General features: G+C 42.6%; 1 protein-coding gene across 18 annotated transcripts in view; it reads right to left on the bottom strand.

Annotated features, from left to right (window-relative positions):
• The window catches only part of ZNF438 (zinc finger protein 438), a 169,588-nt gene that overhangs the window by 41,188 nt on the left and 103,901 nt on the right, over positions 1 to 24,499 (bottom strand). The window lies entirely within an intron of this gene.

Here is a 24,499-nt window from a genome sequence, read left to right as displayed (position 1 = left end):
GAGCTCAGGCTGGAGAGAGTTAAGAGGGCACAGCGGTCCCACAGTTCCAGGCTGCACTCCGGGAGGATCCCGTCACAGTGGCCTACTTGCCCTGCCCAGATTTCTCTGCAACGATGAAGTGGTGTGAAGAATGGTCTGCAGCTGACATCAGAAACCAGTCTCTTATAACTGACCCAACCAAGCATGTACCCAGCTTTGATTTGCCACACCTCTCATGGATCCTTCTGAACTGATTTTTAAGCAGCCAGGGTCAATGTGCAACTAGCCTTCACACCTGAGGCCAACAAGAGGATCCCACACACAGCTGTGGTCAAAAACAGACAATATCACACATTACTGACGACTGCCCTCTGACCACATTTGATGGTGGTCTGAAGGCTCTGCACTTTGTTGATGAGGCTGTTGCAAATGGGCTTGGGAAACTCAGGGGTGCAGGCTCGGCGCAGCGCTTACCTCAAGCAGCTCCTAGAAGCAGTGGCATGTTCCCCCTCTGGCTCCTATGTGGAGGCACAGCCAGGCGGCTCTGCGCGCTGCCCTGTCTGCAGGCACCATCCCTTAAGCTCACATTGGCTGCGGTTCCAGGACAATATGAGCTGCGGGGGCGGCACTTGGGGCGGGGTCAGCATGCGGAGCCCCTTGGCTGCCCATACATGTAGGAGCCGGAGGGGGGACATGTCACTGCTTCTGGGAGCTGCGGGGAGCAGGGCAGGCCCCCAACCCCCAGTTGGAGTGCCAGAGCAGGGCAAGCCCAGGACCCTGCTCCCTCGTGGGAGCTTGAGGGCCGGATTAAAATGCCTGGAAGGCCAGATGCAGCCCCCAGGCTGTAGTTTGCCCACCCTTGCCATAGAACTTCCCCAAAATAATTCCTAGCATAACTTTTAGAAAAATATCCAATCGTGACTTAAAAATGGTCAGTGATGGTGAATCCACTGTGACTCTTGATAAACTGTTCCAATGGTTAATTACCCTTATTGTCAAAAAATTATACCTTATTTTCTGACTGAATTTATCTAGCTTCAGCTTCCAGACACTGGATCAGGTTATACCTTTCTCTGTTAAACTGAAGAGCCTATTATTAAATATTTGTTCCCCTTGTAGGTACATATAGACTGTAATTAAGTCACCCCTTAATCTTCTCTTTGTTAAACTAAATAGATTGAGCTCTTTAAGTCTATCACTATAGATATCCTAATCTTATAATCATTCTTGTGACTCTTCTCTGAATCCTCTCCAATTTATCAACATCTTTATTGAAGCAGAGTACTGCCCACTTAGAGGTTAAAGAGCTCTTGCAAACCAAGTATTGCCCTGCAATGAGAGAAAAAGATCTGAGAATTTTAAATCTACACTATAGAAAGCACCACTAAGGTGCAAAGAGCTGTTCAGTATCAAAATGTTTCACAGAAATACTTGGATTCATTTGAAATATTTAGGGACAAATACTGTGATACTTACTCAATGTAAGTCTTGAATACATGCCTTTACTATATGTAACCAATAGGTAATTTTTTAGAAGCCTTGGCACAAAAAGCTGTAAGTACTTTATAAGATTAAAACAACAAAATTGTTCATTCTTGATATATTCTAAGGGTTATTATAATGCTTGGTCTTGTTTTACTCTGTGCTTTGCTTTACCATTATTATTCATTGATAATTCATTTTGTATTTTACTAAATTAAAAACCTTAAGAGCATGAATGTTAACTCAGTTGTATGTATGAAGAGACTTAACCAATACAAATACACTTTAAGTCTCTCACACTAATGGATTTTCTCTAGTCCTCAAAACATTTTTGTGGCTCTTTTCTGCATCTCCAATTTTTCAACATCTTTTCTTAAAATGTGGACACTAGCACTGGACTCAGTTTTCCAATATCAGTCTCACCAATGCCATATACACAAGTAAAATCATTTTCCTACTCCTACTCACTACTCTCCTTATATATCCAATGCACACCTTAGCTGTTTTTGCCACAGAGTTGCACTGTGAGCTCATGTTGCTTACCCACTATGACCCCTACAACCTTTTCAGAGCTACTGCTTTCCAGGATGTAGGTATAACTTGCATTGCTTGTTCCTAGATCAGGGATTGGTAACCTTTGGCACGCGGCCTGCCAGGGTAAGCGCCCTGGCGGGCTGGGTCAGTTTGTTTACCTGCCGCGTCCGCAGGTTTGGCCGAACGCGGCTCCCACTGGCCGCGGTTCGCTGCTCCAGGCCAATGGGGGCTGCGGGAAGCGGTGCGGGCTGAGGGATGTGCTGGCTGCCACTTCCCGCAGCCCCCATTGGCCTGGAGCGGCAAACCACGGCCAGTGGGAGCCACGATTGGCCGAATCTGCGGACGTGGCAGGTAAACAAACCGGCCCACCAGGGTGCTTACCCTGGCGGGCCGCAGGCCAAAGGTTGGCGATCCCTGTCCTAGATGTATAATTTTGCATCTGGCCAAATTAAAACACATTTTGTTTGAATGGGCTAATTTCACCAAACATTCCATGTTGCTTTGTATGGCTGCTATATTCTCTTCATTTACCATTATGCCAATCTTTGCATCATACATAAATTTTATCAGCAGTGATTTTACATTTACTTCCAGGTCATGGATGAAAAAGTTGAATAGCATCAGGCCTGGTACCAATCCCTGTGAAGCCACACTAGAAACACACTACTAGATGATGATTTCCCACTGACTACTTTTTGAAGTCTTTTAGTTAGCAATTCCTAGTCCATTTAACATGTGATCTCATTAATACTGTATATTGTACTAACTTGTTAATAAGAATATAATGTGGTAGCAAGTCAAATGCCCTACAAAAGTCTACGTATATCACCTCTATACAGTTACCTTTAATCAACCAAACTTGTAGTCTCAAAGAATTAAGATAGGTTTGTTTCACAAGGCCTATTTTCCATTAAGCCATCTTGACTGGCATTAATTATACTTGTATCCTCTAATTCTTTGTCAACTGAATCTTGTATCAGCTTTTTTCATTATCTTATCCAGGACTGATGTCAAGCCAGGTCATCCCACTTGCCCTTTCTGAATATTGGCACAACATTAGCACTCTTCCAGTCTTCTATACTTTCTCCAGCATTCCAAGATTTATTAAAAATGTACATCAGCAGGCCAGAGATCTCATCAGCCAACTCTTTGAGGACTGTTGGGAGCGAGTTATCTGGGCTTGCTGACATAAAAATGTTTATCCCTAGTAGATTTTGTCTGACATCCTCCTCGGTTACTTATGGACTAGAAAGTATTTCTTCATCCTCATATAACATGAGTCCACCATTCTGCTTCTCTTCAAACACAGAACAGAAATATTTATTGGACATTTTTCTGCATCATTAAGTTTTATCACCACCATGTAGTAAAGGGCCCATACCATTGCTGAAGCTTTTAAAATTTGATACAGTCTTGATTCTGTTTTGCTCACCTTTAAAAAAAAACATTAAATAAAAAGGATCAAGATCTGCGCCTCAAGAACTTAGGATGGCTCCCCTGTAAGCTTACTATTGACTGGTTACAGAAGGAAAGAAGAAATCTATCATTAAAAGTTCAACTAAACTGGAGTCATAGCAATCTTTGACAGGACTCTACTAGAAGAAAGATTTACATCAGTGTCACAGAACATGTTCCATCAATGGGTGTTGCTTTGTAGTTTCCACAAAAATGAAAAGACAAATTGATTTCATTACTGAAAATGACAAACTAGATTAACCAAACTGAAAAAATCCCAAACTACATCATAAATTAGTCTTTAAGAGACAGTAGTCCCAAGGAAGTAGAGTGTATGCACACCATAATTTAAAAGATCATTTAATGAAAAAAAAAAATCCCAGCAACTCTTTTTCTAAGTATGAAACGGGTGTTCTGACAGACGCTCTAACATCTGAATATCAGGTGAACCCAATTAACCTAATTTTTTCTTGTCCATACTAAATGATTACTTTAGTTGTTACACTATTCCACAAAATCCTTTAGGGTACTACACAGAAAACCATAAACAGGCTGTAAAGGTTATGGCATTAATTTTGCTGTCATTCTCATGCCTTAAGTAGGCATCAAAACTCAAAACCTTGTCCTTTGGGAAGGTAGAAGAATCTGAAACTAATTATGGTACTTATCATAATATTATTAAATTAAGCCACTATGACCCTAACTGAATTTATTCTTGGTGTCTTTTGTTAAAAGAACAAAGCTTCTCAAATAAGATGGCTGTACCTTCTAATACAGAGAACATCATCAGTTCAGACTCCTGAAAGGAAGTAATTAATCAAATCTTGCAATTTCACTCAGATTAAGTTTAATTATCAAACAATTTAAAAGTAGGCATATAAAAAATTACAAGCTAATGTATTTATTGCATAATTTCACTTCAAAAGTACAAAATTCAAACGAAAAGGGAAATTTAAGACTGAGTGCAGTTTAGAAAATGGTTAATATTAACTACAGTCAATGAGGTGTTCATTAATACTTTAAGAAGTAATTTCAGTCATTTTATTTTTCTTAATTGTTTTCTTTCAAGTACTATGTCATCTCATAGATTAGGATTTTATGTAATAGTTGGAACTATTATCGCAAAACTGTTTGCATTGATCATTGGCTTGGGAAAAAAAGGTAGCCTTATTTGTGCCACGCTTACACCTCTCTATGGACACAATTCTTTTACCATTTTGCAAAGATTGAGACTGAAGTCAAGAGACATCACATGTGTGGAGCAATTATAATATCTGGCCTTAATTTATTAAAACACAATAGTAAAGATTAAACTACTGTTGCTGCTCAAAGGATGATCAAGTCTGCAGTAAATTTACAGATTAATAATTCTGCAGGCTCATGTCTTTTCAATCGTTCATCACTGATGTGTTCAAAATAATATAAACTCTCCCTCAGATGTCCCATAGGAGAAGCAGATCAATTCTAAGTATCAGCCAGTGAGCAGGGTCTAATTCAATCAACAGTTACTGGAATAATGATCACTAGCTAATAATGAAATAAGCATGTCTTATCTTAATAGCGTCACTTCACCATTACACAGGATTTTGTAATTATGCTTTTTTTTTTAATTGCCTTTTATTACTGTTATGAGAAAACAGAGGCTTTTGCCTAAGGATCCCCAAACTAGAGTTTCAATTTCAGATTCTATAATAGGTGACTAGATTGTCTATTAGCCACTTCAATCTATATTATGTAAAGATATTGAGCAAACTTCTGATCTCAGTTATAACTATGAGCTGCAACTGAAATCAATGACTGGAACTGCTGCTTGTAACTTTAGTCTTCTTGTGTCCACTCATTCTTGGTAACTGTCCCATATTAAGATGCATATCAGGACACAGATGAATTGGTAATTATGGCTCTCATCCTGAAAGCTTTTAAAAACTATTTGATTAAATATGTTTCTCAAAACTGATTTTTATAACATCTAGAAGTGAAGAAAGAGCATTTTTTGGGGGGAGAGGGAGGCTTACACAAGTGAAAAAAGATACAGCAGGCAACACTTTCAAAATCTCCTTTTCTGTATTTTGTTCAGAAAGAAGCTGAAAAAAAACCTTTCAGCTGAAAAAGTGACTTGTGCATATGTGCATGAAGAAAGGGATCCATAATAAAATTCCCTATCAGGCAAAGCCCATAGTTTTTAATAACCACTTAAAGCACACCAAAGTAACTGCATTCTCATCAGATATGCAGATCTTGAAACAATAGACTATAACAAAACTGAAGATGGATTTTTATTAATTTCTCATATCAACAACAACAGAAGACACTTCATCTAGTTTCCCTATTGCAGTAACCTAACAATGCAGAAAACTTGAGGTTCGTTTGAACACATTTTTAAAATGTAATTTTGCCATTTGCCGGACAGTTATCAGAAAAGTATTTCACAGGAAGTTACTCACCTTGTGCAGTAACGATGGTTCTTTGAGATGTATCCCCCTGTGGGTGCTCCACTGTAGGTGTGTCTGCGTCCCTGCACTGCTGATTGGAGAACTTTGGTAGCAGTGTCTGTTAGGCCTGCACATGAGCTGTCTCTCCTTGTACTGTGCCACGAGGCTAGCCAGCGTGCGCGAGCTACCCCCCTCTGCCCCGTTCCTTCTCTCCCACAGAGTCATAGACAAGAGCTCTAAAGTAGAGGGGAGGAGGGAGGGTTGTGTAGCACCCTTAGGGACACACATCTCGAAGAACCATTATTACTGCACAAGATGAATAACTTCTTCTTCCAGTAGTGTCCCTATCGATGCTCCACTGTAGGTGACTTCTGAGCAGTATCCCTTCAGAAGGGCTGGGACTTCAGAGGCTGATCAGTTACAGATGACAGCACCATGGAGCTTAAAATGGCATCAGAGGCAGAGTCCCCAGTGATCGCATAGTGTTCTGTGAAAATGAGGACTGACACCCATGTCACTGCGCTACAGATTTCTGAGATAGGAACATTTTTGAAGAAGAGATTGACCTTGTGGAGAATGTACAAAGAGAGTCTGGAGGGGTCATGTTGTGAACTTGGTAATTCTGTCTGATGGAATCTGAGACCCACTTGGAGCGCCTTTGGGCTGATATTGCTGAGCCCTTGGATCTTTCCACAATGGAGAAGAAAAACCTAGGGGACTTCCTGAAGGCCTTTGTCCTGTCCAGGTAGAAGGCCGGGGTTCTTTTGACATCTACAATATGTAATATAGCCTCCCTGTTGTCTTGGTGAGACTTGGGTAGAAGATTGGAAGGTGAATCAATTGACTCATGTGAAATGGAAAGGTTATCTTAGGGATGAATTTTGTATGCGGCCTGAGAGTAACCTTGTCCAGAAAAAATACCGTGTGTGTGTGTGTGGCGCCACCAGAGCTGCTAACTCTCCGATTCTCCTGGCTGAAGTAATTGCTATCAGGAAGGCTATCATTGATATGTGCATCAGCATTCAGATGGCCATGGGTTCAAAGGGAGGTCTAATCAGTCCTTTCAGTACCAGATTTAGGTCCCATATGGGGGTAGGAAGTCAAGGTTGAAGAGATTTACCGTTGGGGAACCTCTTCATAGTTGGGTGTGACAGCACTGAGTACCTTTCTACAGGGGGTGGAAAGCTGTTATAGCTGCTAGGTGAATCCAAAGAGAGCTTAGAGATAGTCCCAACTGTTTTAGGGTCAAAGCATAGTCTAGGATATGCAGAAGTCATGGATGTTGGGGAGATTCATTGGGACATGCACCAAATCTGAAACCTGGACCATTTCTGCAGGTAAGTACATTGTGTCAAGGACTTCCTACTGTGTAATAGTATCTCTTTTGCCTCCCTTGGAACCAAGCAGGAGCCATGCTTTGAGGCAGAGAATACCCAAGTTCAGATGTAGTGTACGTCATAGAATCATAGAATATCAGGGGTGGAAAGGACCTCAGGAGGTTCTCTCGTCCAACCCCCTGCTCAAAGCAGGATCAATCTGCAACTAAATCATCCCAGCCAGGGCATTGTCAAGCAGGGCCTTAAAAATCTCTAAGGAAGGAGATTCCACCACCTCCCTAGGTAACCCATTCCAGTGCTTCACCACCCTCCTAGTGAAAAAGTTTTTCCTAATATCCAACCTAAACCTCCCTGTAGCGGGGCGGCCTGGCTTCCAGGCGCCCCAGGAAGCGATGAGCCAGAACAGCCGCCAGAGTGGGCGGAGCCACCGCGGCCTGTCCCCGCCCCCCGGAAGTCAAGGGGCGGGACAGGAAGTATAAAGGCCAGGCCCCAGCGCTCAGTAGCTGGCCGGCAGCGGGAGAGGACAGACGCTGGTGCCCGAGCTCCCGCGGACCTGAGCCTGCCGAGAGCCCGGTATCCCGAGGAGGACTGGCCGAGCCTGCCGAGAGCCCGGTATCCTGAGGAGGACTGGCCGAGCCTGCCGAGAGCCCGGTATCCTGAGGAGGACTGGCCGAGCCTGCCGAGAGCCCGGTACCCTGAGGAGGACTGGCCGAGCCTGCCGAGAGCCCGGTATCCTGAGGAGCGGTCTGAGCTTCCCCCCGCCGAGGGCCCAGAGGGAGCGACAGACCTACCTGGTGCTCGGGGCCCGGAGGAGCCCATGATCTGCGACCCAGCAGACGGAACTCAGGAGGAACAGGTACCCATGGAGGAGGAGATGGGAAGTGGCCCGGGGATAGCAGACCCCGAACCCATGTCAGTGTGTTGCGGTCAGGATCCCCACTGACCGCGCGGCAGGCGGACTGCTGCGGATAGGGCCCCGGGCTGGAACACAGTGGAGTGGGTGGGCCTGTGTTCCCCCCTGCCACCCCACGCGGGGTGGCAGTCTCTCCTCCTCCTTGTCCAAGGGGCCTGGGCCCCTGACAGACTATCTGTTGGCTGCCCCGCCCTGACCTAGGGCCTGGGCTAACCCAAACTGACCCAGCCCCTGCTACAAGGCCTGGGCCACTGACTGACTATTGGTTTGCTGCCCCGCCCTGACCCAGGGCCTGAACTGCTAATTGTGTGCTCAGTCCCTGCATAAGGGCCTGAGTTCTGAACTGTTAATTGTGTGCTCAGTCCCTGCCTAAGGGCCTGAGCCCTGAACTGTTAATTGTGTGCTCAGTCCCTGCCTAAGGGCCTGAGCCCTGAACTGTTAATTGTGTGCTCAGTCCCTGCCTAAGGGCCTGAGCCCTGAACTGTTAACTGTGTGCTCAGTCCCTGCCTAAGGGCCTGAGCCCTGAACTGTTAACTGTGTGCTCAGTCCCTGCCTAAGGGCCTGAGCTCTGAACTGTTAATTGTGTGCTCAGTCCCTGCATAAGGGCCTGAGCCCTGAACTGTTAATTGTGTGCTCAGTCCCTGCATAGGGGCCTGAGCTCTGAACTGCTAATTGTGTGCTCAGTCCCTGCATAGGGGCCTGAGCCCTGAACTATCAATTGGGTGCTTAGCCCCTACCCAAAGGTCGGGGCCCTAACTGTTATTCGCTTTGTAGCGGGGCGGCCTGGCTTTCAGGCGCCCCAGGAAGGGACGAGCCCCACCCCGGACCTACTACACTCCCCCACTGCAACTTGAGACCATTACTCCTTGTTCTGTCATCTGCTACCACTGAGAACAGTCTAGATCCATCCTCTTTGGAACTCCCTTTCAGGAAGTTGAAATTCAGCTATCAAATCCCGCCTCAGTCTTCTCTTCTGCAGACTAAATAATCCCAGTTCCCTCAGCCTCGGCTCATAAGTCATGTGATCCAGCCCCCTAACATTTTTGCTGCCCACTGCTGCACTCTCTCCAATTTTTCCACATCCTTCTTGTAGTGTGGGTCCCAAAACTGGACACAGTACTCCAGATGAGGCCTCACTAATACCGAATAGAGGGGAATGGTCATGTCCCTCGATCTACTGGCAATTCTCCTACTTATACAGCCCAAAATGCCGTTAACCTTCTTAGCAACAAGGGCACACTGTTGACTCATATCCAGCTTCTCGTCCACTGGTAACCCCTAGGTCCTTTTCTGCAGAATTGCTATCTAGCCACTCGGTCCATAGTCTGTAGCAGTGCATGGGATTCTTCCATCCTAAGTGCAGGACTCTGCACTTGTCCCTACCCTTCAGCGTATCTATCACTCCTCCCAGTTTTGTGTCATCTGTAAACTTGCTGAGGGTGCAATCCACACCATCCTCCAGATCATTAATGAAGATATTGAACAAAACTGGCCCCAGGACCGACCCTTGGGGCACTCTGCTTGATACCGGCTGCCAACTAGACATGAAGCCATTGGTCACTACCTGTTCAACCCGATGATCTAGCCAGCTTTCTGTCCACCTTATAGTCCATTCATCCAGCCCATACTGCTTTAACTTGCAAGAATTCTGTGGGAGACTATAGCAAAAGCTTTGCTAAAGTCAAGGAATAACAAATCCACTGCTTTCCTCTCATCCACAGAGCAAGTTATCTCATCATAGAAGGCAATTAAGTTAGTCAGGCATGACTTGTCCTTGGTGAATCCATGCTGACTGTTCCTGATCACTTTCCTCTCCTCGAAGTGCTTCAAAATTGATTTCTTGAGGACCTGCTCCATGATTTTTCCAGGGACTGAGGTGAGGCTGACCGGCCTGTAGTTCCCCAGATCCTCCTCCTTTCCTTTTTTAAAGATGGGCGTTACATTAGCCTTTTTCCAGTCATCTAGGACCTCCCCCTGTCACCATGAGTTTTCAAAGATAATGGCCAATGGCTCTGCAATCACATCAGCCAGCTCCTTTAGCACCCTCGGATACAGTGCATCCGGCCCCATGGACTTGTGCTCGTCCAGCTTTTCTAAACAGTCCTAAACCACTTCTTTCTCCACAGAGGGCTGGTCACCTCCTCCCCATACTGTGCTGCCCAGTGCAGTAGTCTGGGAGCTGACCTTGTTCGTGAAGACAGAGGCAAAAAAAAAAAAAAAAAAAAAAAGCATTGAGTACATTAGCTTTTTCCACATCCTGTGTCACTAGGTTGCCTCCCCCATTCAGTAAGGGGCCCACACTTTCCCTGACCTTCTTCTTGTTGCTTACATATCTGTAGAAACCCTTCTTGTTACTCTTAACATCCCTTGCTAGCTGCAACTCCAATTGTGATTTGGCCTTCCTGACTTCACTCCTGCATGCCTGAGCAATATTTTTATACTCCTCCCTGGTCATTTGTCCAAGCTTCCACTTCTTGTAAACTTCTTTTTTGTGTTTAAGATCAGCAAGGATTTCACTGTTAAGCCAAGCTGGTCACCTGCCATATTTAGTATTCTTTCTACACATCAGGATGGTTTGTTCCTGCAGCCTCAATAAGGATTCTTTAAAATACAGCCAACTCTCCTGGACTCCTTCCCCCCTAAGGTCATTTTCCCAGGGGATCCTGCCCATCAGTTCCCTGAGGGAGTCAAAGTCTGCTTTTCTGAAGTCCAGGGACCGTATTCTGCTACTCTCCTTTCTTCCTTGTCAGGATCCTGAACTTGAGCATCTCATGGTCACTGCCTCCCAGGTTCCCATCCACTTTCGCTTCTCCTACGAATTCTTCTCTGTTTGTGAGCAGCAGGTCAAGAAGTGCTCTGCCCCTAGTTGGTTCCTCCAGAACTTGCACTAGAAAATTGTCCCCTACACATTCCAAAAACTTCCTGGATTGTCTGTGCACTGCTGTATTGCTCTCCCAGCAGATATCGGGGTGATTGAAGTCCCCCATGAGAACTAGGGCCTGTGATCTAGTAACTTCCGTTAGTTGCCTGAAGAAAGCCTCATCCACCTCATCCCTCTGGTCTGGTGGTCTATAGCAGACTCCCACCACGACATCACCCTTGTTGCTCACGCTTCTAATCTTAATCCAGAGACTCTCAGGTTTTTCTGCAGTTTCATATTGGAGCTCTGAGCAGTCTTACTGCTCTCTTACATACAGTGCAACTCCCCCACCTTTTCTGCCCTGCCTGTCCTTCCTGAACAGTTTATATCCATCCACGACAGTACTCCAGTCATGTGAGTTATCCCACCAAGTCTCTGTTATTCCAATCACATTATAATTCCTTGACTGTGCCAAGACTTCCACTTCTCCCTGCTTGTTTCCCAGGCTTCTTGCATTTGTTTATAGGCACTTAAGATAACTCACTGATTGTCCTGCTTTCTCAGTATGAGGCACAGGTTTGCTGTTCTGAGAGGAGGTGCAGGATGGCTGGGAGAGGGAATGGCAGGCATGTTGGGAGCTGTGCCAGGTAAGGGTACCAGGTCTGTCTCCGCTAAGTAGGAGCAATCAAAATGACGTGAGCCCCATCCCTTTTTATTTTCAGCAGGACCTTCGACAGTAGGGGAAAAGGACAAAAGGTGTAGAGAAGGTCCTTGTCTCAGGGTAGGACGAAAGCATCGCCCAAGGAATGTTGTCCGATCCCCACTCTGGAGCAGTAGCGTGGACATTTCTTGTTCAGGTGAGTGGTGAAAAGGTCTGTGGACTGTCCCCCCCATCGTCTGAATAAGTTGTGAGGCACTGTTGGATGTACTTTCCACTCGTGGTTGTGTGGGAATTTGTGACTGAGACTGTCCACTATTGAGTTTTGTGTGCCCAGGAGGTAAACTGCAAACAGCATAACGTTGTGGGAGATCCACCAATTCCATGGCCTCATCGCTTCTGCACATAAGGAGGGTGACCTGGCTCACCCCTACTGATTGATGTAGTACATACAGGCTATATTGTCTGTTAGGATCTTTGTGTGTAATCCTGTGATCAGCGGGAGAAAATGGGCACAGGCATTCCTGACCGCTCTTAACTTGAGGAGATTGATGTGAAGGGATATCTCTGCAGGTAGGCATTTGCCTTGTGTCGTGAGGCCATTTAGATGCACGCCCCACTCTATGAGTGATGAACTGGTGGTGAAGATCAACAACGGTGTTGTTTGTGAGAAGAGGACTTCTTCGCAAACGTTCCATTCAATAGTCTAAGGAGTTTTTGATCCTAGTGGTGGTGACTGGGATTTGTCCAGCCTGTCCTTGTTTGGAGCTTGTTTGTGGTCTGTAAACCGAGCTGAACCACATTTGGAGGCACTGCATGTGAAGCCTGGCATGTGGTATTACTGCTGTGCCCGCTGTCATATGCCACAAGAGGCATGACGGCTTTGTCTGGAGAGGGGGAGGATATGGCCCTCTGTATCACTGCCTCCTCAGTACCAGCTTCTTTTTCCTCTATATCTCGAGGCGGTACTGAAGCCTTGGATGCTGCGGCCAAGGGGATGTGCCTTGAGGGTTCCCAGACAAGGCTCAAAGCCCGAGGCTTGCTGGCAGTGTGCCAATATGGCCATTGGGGTGGTGGTAGCATAGAGCCCGGTGGTGGTGCCCAGAGTGGCAGTACCAAGATAGTGGTGGTGGGGCCATCTGCAGGTGTATCCTTGGGCTCTGTTCGTAATAAGTACCATGGAACTTAGGAGGAATGACACTATGTCATCTGGCTCACTGTCTGAACCCTCGCTAGAGAGCAGAGGGGCATGGCATGGCATGGCATGAGGGATACTTCCCATGCTTGGTAGAGGCTCAGTGCAGAGGTCCTGGTACCGAGAGGTGGGGTCTCTGGTGCATCCAGAATGCGGAGGTCTCTGGAGTGGCAGGATTCCGCTGGTACAGATTGTCCTGGTGTCAGGGGGGTTGGGTGGGGGACCTTGCCTGCACAGGTCACTCCAGTGCCGGGTGAAACGTCAAGGGCGGCACTGACGTGGGATCATGTACTGGTGCCTTCTTAGAGGAGTGCTTGCACCTGTCTTTGTCTGTTGGTGCTGTTGACTCGGTGCCCATGCCCATTGGGTCCCTAGGTCTTTTCAATGCTATCTCCTGCTGAGGATTTCTGTGAGCCATGGGTACCGGACTGAAGGGGTCTCGGTACGTGTGTCGGAGAACGTCTACGGCTATCTTGGGACTCACTGTGGGGACTTCCTGCTCTCTTTTTCTATGATTTGTGAGAGGCATTAGTGGCTTGTTTCTTCAACTTACTGCCTTTAGATGTTGAGGGCTGGGGGGAAGACTCATGTCTGCCAGGTGACTCATGACACAGGTCCAGAGAGGATAGAGAGCAGTCTCTATGAAGATGATCTTCTGCCTAATCTCCCTATCCTTACAAGACTGGGGCCTGAATTGCTGGCAAAGACCACACTTTTGTTGAATGTGGCCTTCCCCGAGACAGTGAATGCACTTGGAGTGCTTGTCTCGGACAGCGATTGCCTCTTTTGAGGAGAGACGGCGCATGCGCGGGCCTAGCAGACACTGCTACCGAAGTTCTCCGATCAGGAGCACAGGGATGGAAGCACACCTACAGTGGAGCAACCATGGGAATACTACTCGAAAAACAATTATTAATTGATGTTAACAAGATGTTAATTAATTGATGTTAATATCTGAACTCCATTTGTTACATTTTTCAGTTCAATCAAATATTTACTGATGAAAGCCTGCTGAAATTCAGATTGTAATCCTTTCTGAAGATAAGTCACAGAATAAGTTTACAGTGTACACTGTAATAACTCCTGAAATGCTCATTATGTTTACCCCTTATTAGCCCAATTTGACATCCTGTTTTGTGTTCTCTTCACTGCCATTTGTTAGCCTTCTTAAGTTTACAGAATAGATGATCACAAACTTTACACAATAGCTCTGAAGTTACTAGTAAAAAAGGTCTAGTTTAATACCAGTTAGAAAAGGATAAATGTTCCTTAGACTGAATAAATTACAGGTGAAGTTCTTCAGATTTCCCTCATTATTACATTTTCAGCAGCTCATATGATGCACACTTATGGCTTGTTGAAGACAGAGGAGCAATGTGCCTGGAGAGCTGTCTGGTGGAGCTGAGATGGTCTCAACTTCCAAGCTTTCAGTAAAGTTGTCAGAGAGATCAAACCACACAGTCTGCAACTGCAGGTTTTTCCTTTTCCCAGTTGAGGAAATCCATAAGGCAGGTGGAACTTAGGGTATTAAGAGGTAGCAAGCCATATTTGGCAAATGAGAGGACTCTGACAGGAGGCCATTGAAAGTTGGTGTCAGATTGAAAAAACTAAGGAAATAAGGCAAATAAATCCCTACCTAGAGGGAATTTCGATGGCTCTCTTTTGGGCATGAAATTTAGTTCTGATCATTTAAAGAAAAAGCTGATATGAAAAATAAAGTAGTTTTATCCCCAATTTTTAAACACATTAGTAAAAAATTGTTCATTTAAAAATAAAGTGCTATTGTCAACATAGATGCAGAACCAAACAGATAAAGTTAAATGGAGAAAGACACATTCTTGGAGTTGTATGTTTTTTGTTTTAATTTCTTTAATGCTTTGTTAATTTGTACTTTTTGCACACAACACAACCAATTTATGAATAAATTCATCTTTGTGACCAATTTGATATACGATTTGAGAATGGTGGGGGTAAGGCAGTCTAACTTTTGCCTCTGACTCCATGAGATTCAGAAACACTTAGGGTATGTCTAAACTACGGACCTTACAGCAGCACAGCCATACCGCTGCAGCTGCACCACTGTAAGGTATCGGGTGTAGCTGCTATATGCTGGCAGGAGAGAGCTCTCCCACTGGCATAATTAAACCACCCCCAACAAGTGGTGGTAGCTATATTGGCAGGAGATGCTCTCCTGCCGACACAGCACCATCCACGCCGGCGCTTTTGTCAGTGAAACTTATGTCGGTCGGGGTGTGTTCTTCTGGGTTTAGGGGAAAAAACCCAGTGCTCCCCCATTTTGTGATGGTCTATGTCACTCCAAAACATTTACATGAACTAGAACATTTTTTGCAACTAGAAACATTAGACTCTAATTTCAATCTGTGAATGAAAACAGAAACTATTCTAAAAAGTTAAAAGGGAAGGTTGAGAACACCAAGGTTGTTACGATGCCTATAATGGCAACAATAGGAATGTCAATAAACTACATCATTTTCTTCATGTTTTCATAGACTAGCATTTCATCTGTTTCCTTTGCAAAAGCTACCTCAGTAGTGCTGGTTTTAACATCATTGGCTTTAGCCCTGTGATTGTTGCAATTCTGCAGCAGTGAAATCCATCCTTACCACTAAATTGTGTTACAAAAACTCATCTTACATTTAAAATATACATCTAGCTTTTACAGTTGTGAAGATAACCTTGAAACCACAAATCAAGTGTAAACCAATCCATTGTTTTCTTCCTTAGTCTGCAGACAGCCTGAAACAATAGCTCTGAAAAATGTAAACTGCTCATTACTCTCAGTAGGTTCACGGAATCTACAATGACAATCACAACAATACTTAACGGATTCAATTATGATCAACTTAACAGAAACATCAAGCTAATGTTCTTGACCCACAATCTCACACTGCCTCACATCAATGTTCCTTCTAATTTTTTATGACTGCAAAATGAATGACTACATAAGGTCTAGTTTGAAATCATCTGAACACACTACCATGTTTCCCCTTTTTCTCATACTAGCTTACCCTTTCATTCATTCATTCATTCCATATCCAAATTCTTTACCGTGTCTTCTCAGTCACTCAAAATCTACCCCACTCTACCTCTTCTCTCTACCTCACACACCTTCTTCTGTTATTTTCAAAAATAAATGCTACCACCAAAACAGAATTTGGAAAGTAGCATTCAAAGCAGTAGTTTTATTTTGTCCAACACATATTTAAAATATAATATGCCTATACTGGGAAAAAGTACAAGGAAATTTTCTAATGACATCTTTTTATTATTCTTGTATGCATTTCCTATTTGTTAAAATTAGTACAGACTACAGAATTTGTTGACCTTTCTGCCATATATCTGTAAACAAACATTATAATAAATTAGTTTTTCAAAGGATAAAAACATTTTCAGATATCAATATATGGCTAATTCATTAGTTATAAGAATAATTTATAATGTTAAATATGACACACACTTATATGTTAAAGCAATTTTTGTAAAAAGTTTAGCTTTGAAAATTACCTCCACCTTTTACACATTTTCATTCCCTAATTCTTCTATTTTCTCCTTATCCTAATGAACAGCAGTCATCAACTCATATTGCATATACATGCAAGATAATATAAGTATATTCCTTCATAACTAATACCAATGCCATTTTCTGGATCCATCAGTACGGGAACTTACACACAGTAATATAAATAATAAATAATGTTTCCCATAACCAAGCATTCACATTGCTTGAATAATAAAGCAAGGAAAAGTTAAGTTACATCATGGGAATAACTTTGGGCATGAGCCTACAAGATTCTGAACACCCTCAGCACCCACTGATAGTATATTTTCACCACTTTACAGGATCAGGCCTAAAGTTATTGCCAGAAGTACACCATATTGCAAAATATCTACAACTGTTTTAACACACAATAAATTTGGATTAGATTATAAATAGCAGTTGATTGAAACATAATAAGACCGCCCAAGTTTTAAGCTAGTAGGGGGGGAAATACATCATCCGGGAGCAAACGAACATATCACGTTTTTTGGGGGGTTGTTTTTGGTTAAACTATGTATTTACCATAGCTTGGAAATGATTTCAAGTACTTTTTAAGAAGATTTCAAGACTTTCTCTAAATTTTGTTCTAATTCACATCACTCCTACAGGAAAGCCATCTTTACACCATGAAAAAAATAAAACTTGAGTTAACGCAACATTTAAAAGGAAACTTTCTACACTATATATTTTGGAGTGAAATATTTCAAAACCTGCTTTACGTAAAGTTAGCTTGCAATGCTGATTTTGATAATATAAAAACATTCCATTTGTTACTCAGTAACTATTCCAAATGTATTTTCAACTTGCTTTATACTGTAGTCTTTTATGCTGTAAACACATTGGGCTAGATCCTCATCTGGTGCAAACTATCATAGCATTGAAGTCAAACAGGCAAAAGAAATAACCAGGTCAATGTAGCATGAATTCAGTCTCACATGTCCTCAGCCCCAAAACTACTCAGAATAAAACTAAATTTTAGGTGCTTTCTTGTGGGAGAGGAGCTAAATGTTAAGGAATGTTGACATGAAGAGAAGTTGCAAGAGGAAGAAACAACTTATGCTCAGTTGCTACATTACGCATCCATTTTCACTTGTACCTTTATTATAGATATAACAGAAGAACTAAAGATTAGGAAGGATAGCAGAGATACCTCAGAGAACAAAAAGAAAAACTGCCAAGGAGAAGAAAGAATTAAACAAAGACTAGCTATCTGTTGGAAAAAGACCGAGAAGCGGTCTTGCATTTATCTGCTGTTGGCATCTTCTCCATCTTTACCAGCTGAAATAGCTATTATTAAGAGATAGAAAGACATATTTCTGGTGGAAATATGTTTTAAGGATACTGCTGACTTATCCATCTGGATGTTGTTTGTGATGAGACAGACTGACCCAGACCATACAGCTGAAAGGACACTAAGGCCCAGATTTTAAAAAGTATTTAGGTGTTGCCATGCTCAATATTGCTTTGCCTAACTGATTTAGGAGGCTAAATCATTTTCAAAAGGGTTTTAGGCATTTAGGAGCCAAAAATCCCATGGACAGTTGATAGGATTTAAGCATTTAGGAATTCTGAAAATGAGAGCGTCTCTTAAATCAGTTAGATTTTGCATTGCTTAGCACAGGAATGCCTAAATACCTTTAAAAATCTGGGCCTAAAAGCTTATCTGTTTTCCTAATTAACAGGTTCCTCTGAACATAACATTTTAAAGGTCTTTGAGATTATGACAGGGTCTATTTATATCACATTTGTGAGTTTGAGTGTAAAGACTTAAAGGTATATTTGAGATCTGAGCTCATGCCAGCATAAAAGACCATTAATAGCCTAAGAAAAAACAAACTCCTTTGCCATTGCAAAAAAAAGGTCAGATTCCACAATTAAGGCATGAACTTCACCTATTCCTCTGGTTGATGCAATTGACGATACTCCAGATAAATAGTGTAACCCTAAAGTTCCGTGACCGTTAAAAGGATCTTGTCCCATTCTTCTTCATGGAAGGTGATCTTGTAGCCTGCAACAACATCGATGGTGTGATGGCAGCCCTCAACATCGTTCACGATCCAGATGAGTGGAGACTGTTCATTGATTCATCGAAGACGAGTCTTAAAGCTGTTTTATTGCATAATAGCAATGTTTTGCCATCAATTCCAGTTGGTCATGCAGTCCATATGAAGGAAACCTATGACAACATGAAACAACTTTTGAGGTGCATAAACTATGACCAACATCAGTGGCAGCTTTGTGGCGATTTGAAGGTTGTTGCTCTCTTGCTTGGTCTGCAGACTGGATACACAAAGTACTGCTGTTTTCTCTGTGAATGGGATAGTCGTGCAAGAGATTCTCACTACATCAAGAAAGATTGGCCACTCCAACAGTCATTGGAGCCTGGGAGGAAAAGTGTTCAGCATCCACCACTTGTTGAATTAAGGAAGATTTTGTTACCACCCTTACACATCAAGCTGGGTCTGATGAAGAACTTTGTCAAGGCCATTGACAAAACACAAGCAGCTTTCAAGTACCTCCGTGGAAAATTTCCAAGGTTAAGTGAAGCTAAGATAAAGGAAGGTGTCTTTGTTGGTCCTCAGATTCGTGAACGTCTTCGAGATGATGCATTTGACCATGCACTGCGTGGCAAGGAAAAGACGGCATGGAAAGCCTTCCAGTTAGTGGCAATAAATTTTCTCAGAAACAACAAGGCAGACAACTACAGGTTGTTGGTGGAAAACCTCCTCAAGGCATACAAAAGCCTTGGTTGCAACATGTCACTAAAGATACATTTTTTGCACTCTCATCTAGATTTTTTTCCCACTGAACTGCGGAGCAGTGAGCGACGAGCACGGCGAGCGATTTCACCAGGACATTGCAACAATGGAGAAACGCTATCAGGGCAAATGGAGTCCATCAATGCTTGCAGACTATTGCTGGACAGTGACAAGAGATGCTCCATTTAATGAATACAAGAGACAAGCCAGGAAGCACCGAGTAGACACTGAATAGGTCTAAACTATGTATATAATAGTTTTTTGCCTTTTGTTTCATAATAAATTTTATTTATATAACCCTTTTGCTGATTTTTAAAGTGTTACATAAACAGGACAGGTGAAATATCAGGTAAAGCAACCATAAACACATGAAAAGACCTAGGTTTACAATTTAAGATTAAAACTCTACTATCTACACAATATACATAGACATAAAATGTAAAAACTTAAATATCTTAGAAACAGTAGCCAGTTGTTTTAATTGTCATATTTGAATTCAGCACATCAAAATACATAATAAATAGCACATTTTATCTCTGAAGCAGATGACTTCTCAAAAATTGTAGAACAGTGAATTTAGGTAGAAGGAGCTTTCTGCTACACTATGTAGAAGATCCAGGCTGGAAGGCAAATTCATGACTGCCAAACAAGACTCCAAAATGTGAGTTGTGTTGCTTCCATGGCTACCAACCCAAAGAGTGGTATTGATGGTAGACTTTTACAAAGCTTATTGAATCCTGAATAGATCAAGTACAAGTTCAACAAGTACCTGGCTGTGTCATTAATGGATAGCATGAAGGGGAAGGAGGTATGAAAGAAATAATCATATCAAACATGGCCATATCTAAGAAACCAGTAATATTTTCTAATGCATAAGCAAATCTAAGTGCAGCTACATTCCAATACCTTTGATTTCCGTCCTTCTCAAAATGAAAATTCCCCCCCAATTTTCTTCAACTGAACCCCTCAACTTCTATTTGCTGTCATTCTGAGGAGTGGATGGGACTCACCTGTGAACTGCTCACCAACAACTCTCCTAATTCACCCAATGGCAATCATGTTTACATATGGCATGGCTCTTCCTTACATTGTAATGTACGGAGGGTGGGAGGGGGCACAGAACTGTAAGTCGTGATAAAAATCACCATTATTATTTTGGTTCATGTTGAGTCCCTTTCCTCCATCTTGTGTCTGTATTTTGCCTACTTAGATTGTAAGCTCTTCATGACAAGAGATCTTTTTTCTGCATGGTTACATGCTTAGCGCAGATTGTGCATGAAAACACATTAAAATAATTTGTTTCCTATAACAGAACCAGTGATGTAAATATAATAGGTTAATTCCCCTTTGTGATGTTGAGTACCAAAAAACCCTCAAGATTCAAATTATGAATTATAACCTTTTGTTTTTTTTATACACTTACCACTAAGACTTCATAGACTTCATTACACTAATTCATACAATGGCTTGCAAAGAAAATTTGTTGCCTTTGCTACATCCTCACCTAACAGTCTCATCAGATAAACTGTGCTCTGAAAGAACTAGAAACCTCAAATACTAGCTGTTAGAGGACTATATAACTCGAATGTCATCTTAAAATTCAGAGTAGCAAATTCATACTATACAGCAGGGGTCGGCAACCTTTCAGAAGTGGTGTGCCGAGTCGTCATTTATTCACTTTAATTTAAGGTTTCGCATTTTAACCTTTTTAGAAGGTCTCTTTCTAGAAGTCTATAATATATAACTAAACTATTGTTATATGTAAAGTAAATAAGGTATCAAAATGTTTAACAAGTTTAATTTAAAATTAAATTAAAATGCAGAGCCCCCAGACCGGTGAGCAGCACCTGGGCAGTGTGAGTGCCACTGAAAATCAGCTCGCGTGCCATAAGTTGCCTACCCCTGCTATACAGTATACCAGGGGTGGCCAACCTGTGGCTCCGGAGCCACATGTGGCTCTTCAGAAGTTAATGTGCGGCTCCTTGTATAGGCACCGACTCTGGGACTGGAGCTACAGACGCCAACTTTCCAATGTGCTGGGGGGTGCTCACTGCTCAACCCCTGACTCTGCCACAGGCCTTGCCCCCACTCCACCCTTTCCTCCAATGCCCCTGCCCCTTCCCCTGAATATGCTGTGCCCTCCCTCCCACACCCCAGAGCCTCCTGCAAGCCATGAAAACGCTGATCAGGAGTTGTGAGGAAGGGGGAGGCGCTGATCAGCTGCTGGTGGGTGGGAGGCACTGGGGGGGGGGGGGCTGCTGACATATTACTGTGGCTCTTTGGCAATATACATTGGTAAATTCTGGCTCCTTCTCAGGCTCAGGTTGGCCACCCCTGCAGCATACCCTCGCTATAATGCCCTTCACAATAGCGAACCTGGTCCCTCAATTCTATCTCCAGCCCTGCCACACTGCAGCAGAGCTCTTTCCTTATAACAAACCCCTGGCTATAACAACCAAATGGCTTAGATCCCCAGGGGTTTGTTATAGCGAGTGTATTGTATTTAAAATAATGACGAATTCAGAATGCTATGTTTTACCCACAGATTATAGTAATAGTGGTTTAAATATTCAGTATTATTGTACAAACATCACTGTAAATAAAAAACCCTAAACACAACTCATTTAGTCAAAATTATGCTCTAAAAGTTCAACTATTTATTTTAAGACCAATTAAAAATAATCAGCTATGGTATATCTCTACATGCAATGTTTAATAACACACATTTCTTTTACTTCTTAATACCAATCTTAAAATTGGATAAAAGAGTGTGACATTGCTTGAATGGTTTGTATCCATGAAACCACTTTAACTCACTATTAAAGCTGGTAAGCCATTTGACATATGACAACCAATGAGAGACAGAATGGATATACTGCTAAGATTTAAATAAAAATATTTAATATTTGATAAATATTTGTGATTGAGTGCTGGGCAACAGCACCTGATCCAACACTCTGATCACTGCAACTCCAGGTAGTTGCCCCAGGGCACATCTGACCATGGGAACTGATCCCAATTGATAGATTGGGATAGGCTGGATGGAGTTAAAAGGCTAATTAACTCATTAGCACAGATTGTGCAAAATTCACAGGAAGTGCGACCAGGAGGAAGAAAGTGAGAGTTGAGTGAGAGAGAAAGAGAGCTAGGCTTGTAGACAAAGCCATGAGAGATTTCTCCCATTCTTGGCTCAAGAGCTGAGGGCTCCATGTTATTGTTGGTATGAGGTGACAGAATGAAAAGGTGGTGGAAAAGAACACTGTAAACATGTTGAACCAAGTGTTTTACCCGAAAGTCTCTGAACTGTTTTGGGAGACAGAAATAGGTAGGACTGAGTCTGCCCTGCCACACTGTTCTTTAGAAATGAATCCCTGACAGAACAGCATTACTGACAAATACACATTTTTACTATGAAGAATATTCTTTCAGATAAACGTGTAAAGAATAAATCAAACTATAACCTTATCCTTGTGCACTGCATTTCTTCTTTGTATTACTGTGTTATTTTTATTGTACAAATAATCCCTGCCAACATAACTTCCACATCTGAATTTTCACCCATTTTGTTGTTTTAAATGTGTCAAGGACACAGAGTTTCAAAGAATAACAGAGATATAAGTATCCTCAAATCATTTTCACTGCAAAAAAATATGAAATAAACATGTCAAAATTATCTCTGGCTATTCTCCAGGACCAGCTGTGACGCTCAGACAAAGTTATCCCTGGGAACATTTTTCTTGCTCTGCAGGCCTCCAACTTTTCTTTCGATTTGTTAAAGAATATGTATCTTGCTAATTCATTCAGCAAGATCTCAAGCTGAACACAACTGGACCAAATTAGTACTTTGATAAAAAAAATAACTAAGGATGTCCAAGGTGCTGAAAATGCTAGGTGCTCATGATTTGATAGACAGGACCTTTACCTCCAAGTCCTGAGAACTATGTTAGGAGACAACTTGCTAGTTACAAATTCCATCTTTCAGACAGATAATGTCAGGAATAAGGGTCTGCAGCACAGCTAATCTCCAAACAGTCTAATCAGTACACCTGGTCTGCTGCAGGCTACATGACTGGTCAAGCTCCATGGTTCGCTGGAGGGACCAGCAGCTCGCAGGCTGCTCAATGCTCATGCCCACTGCTTTTCCTGCTTCTGTGTTACTTTGCTCCAGCCTTGCACCCAGCCTTGCCTCTGTTCTGCCCCAGCCTTGAACTCTCTTGCCTGCTCCCCTGCTCATTCCAGTTCCTGACCTCCAGTTTAACCACTGGCTCCAGCTTCTGACTACTGACTCTGGCTTGACCGCTGGCTCTGGTATCTAGCTTCTGATCTCCGCTTGACCCTTGGCTCCAGCTTTCAACTACTGACACTAATCCTTGGCTCATGATGCCAGCTCCAACCACTAAGCCTGATGCCTGCTCTGACCACTACACTAGACCACCCTCACCACGATCAGCTGATAGATAAAACCAAAGTGCCACTTCTAGTGATTAAGTCTCCCAGGTAACTCTACTTCCCACTAATGGTATTAGACCCTCCATTTTGGCCAAATTAAAACTTTAGCAATTATGTTCAGACTTCATAAATTGCCCGGTAGTTTCAGTTAGATATAATATGTTTCACTATTGTCATAAATTGTTACCACATTTCACACGAGATAGTAAATAGCTCATATCTAGTTTAATTTGTAAAGCACATCATGATCCTTCAAGATTTAAAGATTTGCAGAAACGTATGAGATTATTATGCTATTTGCTTTCAGAGAAGACCCAGTTTTAAAAGCACTATTAATGTGGACAGATGTCCAATATAGTCTTCATAATCTCAGTTCATCCTAAAAGTGGCCAATGGCATCAAATATTAGGAAATGAAGATTCAGAAAGAAAAATGGCACCTTTGAGTTTATTTGGATTTGATTCAATTCTCAAAGCAGTAATTTCCTCCAAAAACAATACGGCAGCTGTCAAGTAATTCATAGATAACAGTCCCCCTTAGAATCCCAGACAGGGTCCTGTTCTTTACACAATAGTTCTATGGAATATGGTATATAGATGAATCAATACTCCTCTAGATCTGTTTCTTCTCCCACCACGTGTTTCAACTCTCTCACAGGGCACTCACACAAAACATCTAATTATTGCAGAAGAGTCTCAGATTGATCACTTTAGAAGTTGGCTATTCTCTTCTCACAAGATCCTATCACCACCCAGTTAGTTTGGTCTTCAAAACATCAGACTAAATAGAAACTCCTTGATGTCAACAGAAGAGGCTGTTCCTAGTTTATTTATTTTATTTTCATTTTATTAGATTTTTAAAATATGTCTCACAAACCCTGAGGCGCT

This window comes from Chrysemys picta, chromosome 2, assembly GCF_011386835.1.
Source record: "Chrysemys picta bellii isolate R12L10 chromosome 2, ASM1138683v2, whole genome shotgun sequence".
NCBI classification, from domain to species: domain Eukaryota; kingdom Metazoa; phylum Chordata; order Testudines; family Emydidae; genus Chrysemys; species Chrysemys picta.
This window is presented reverse-complemented; position numbering and strand designations above follow the sequence as displayed.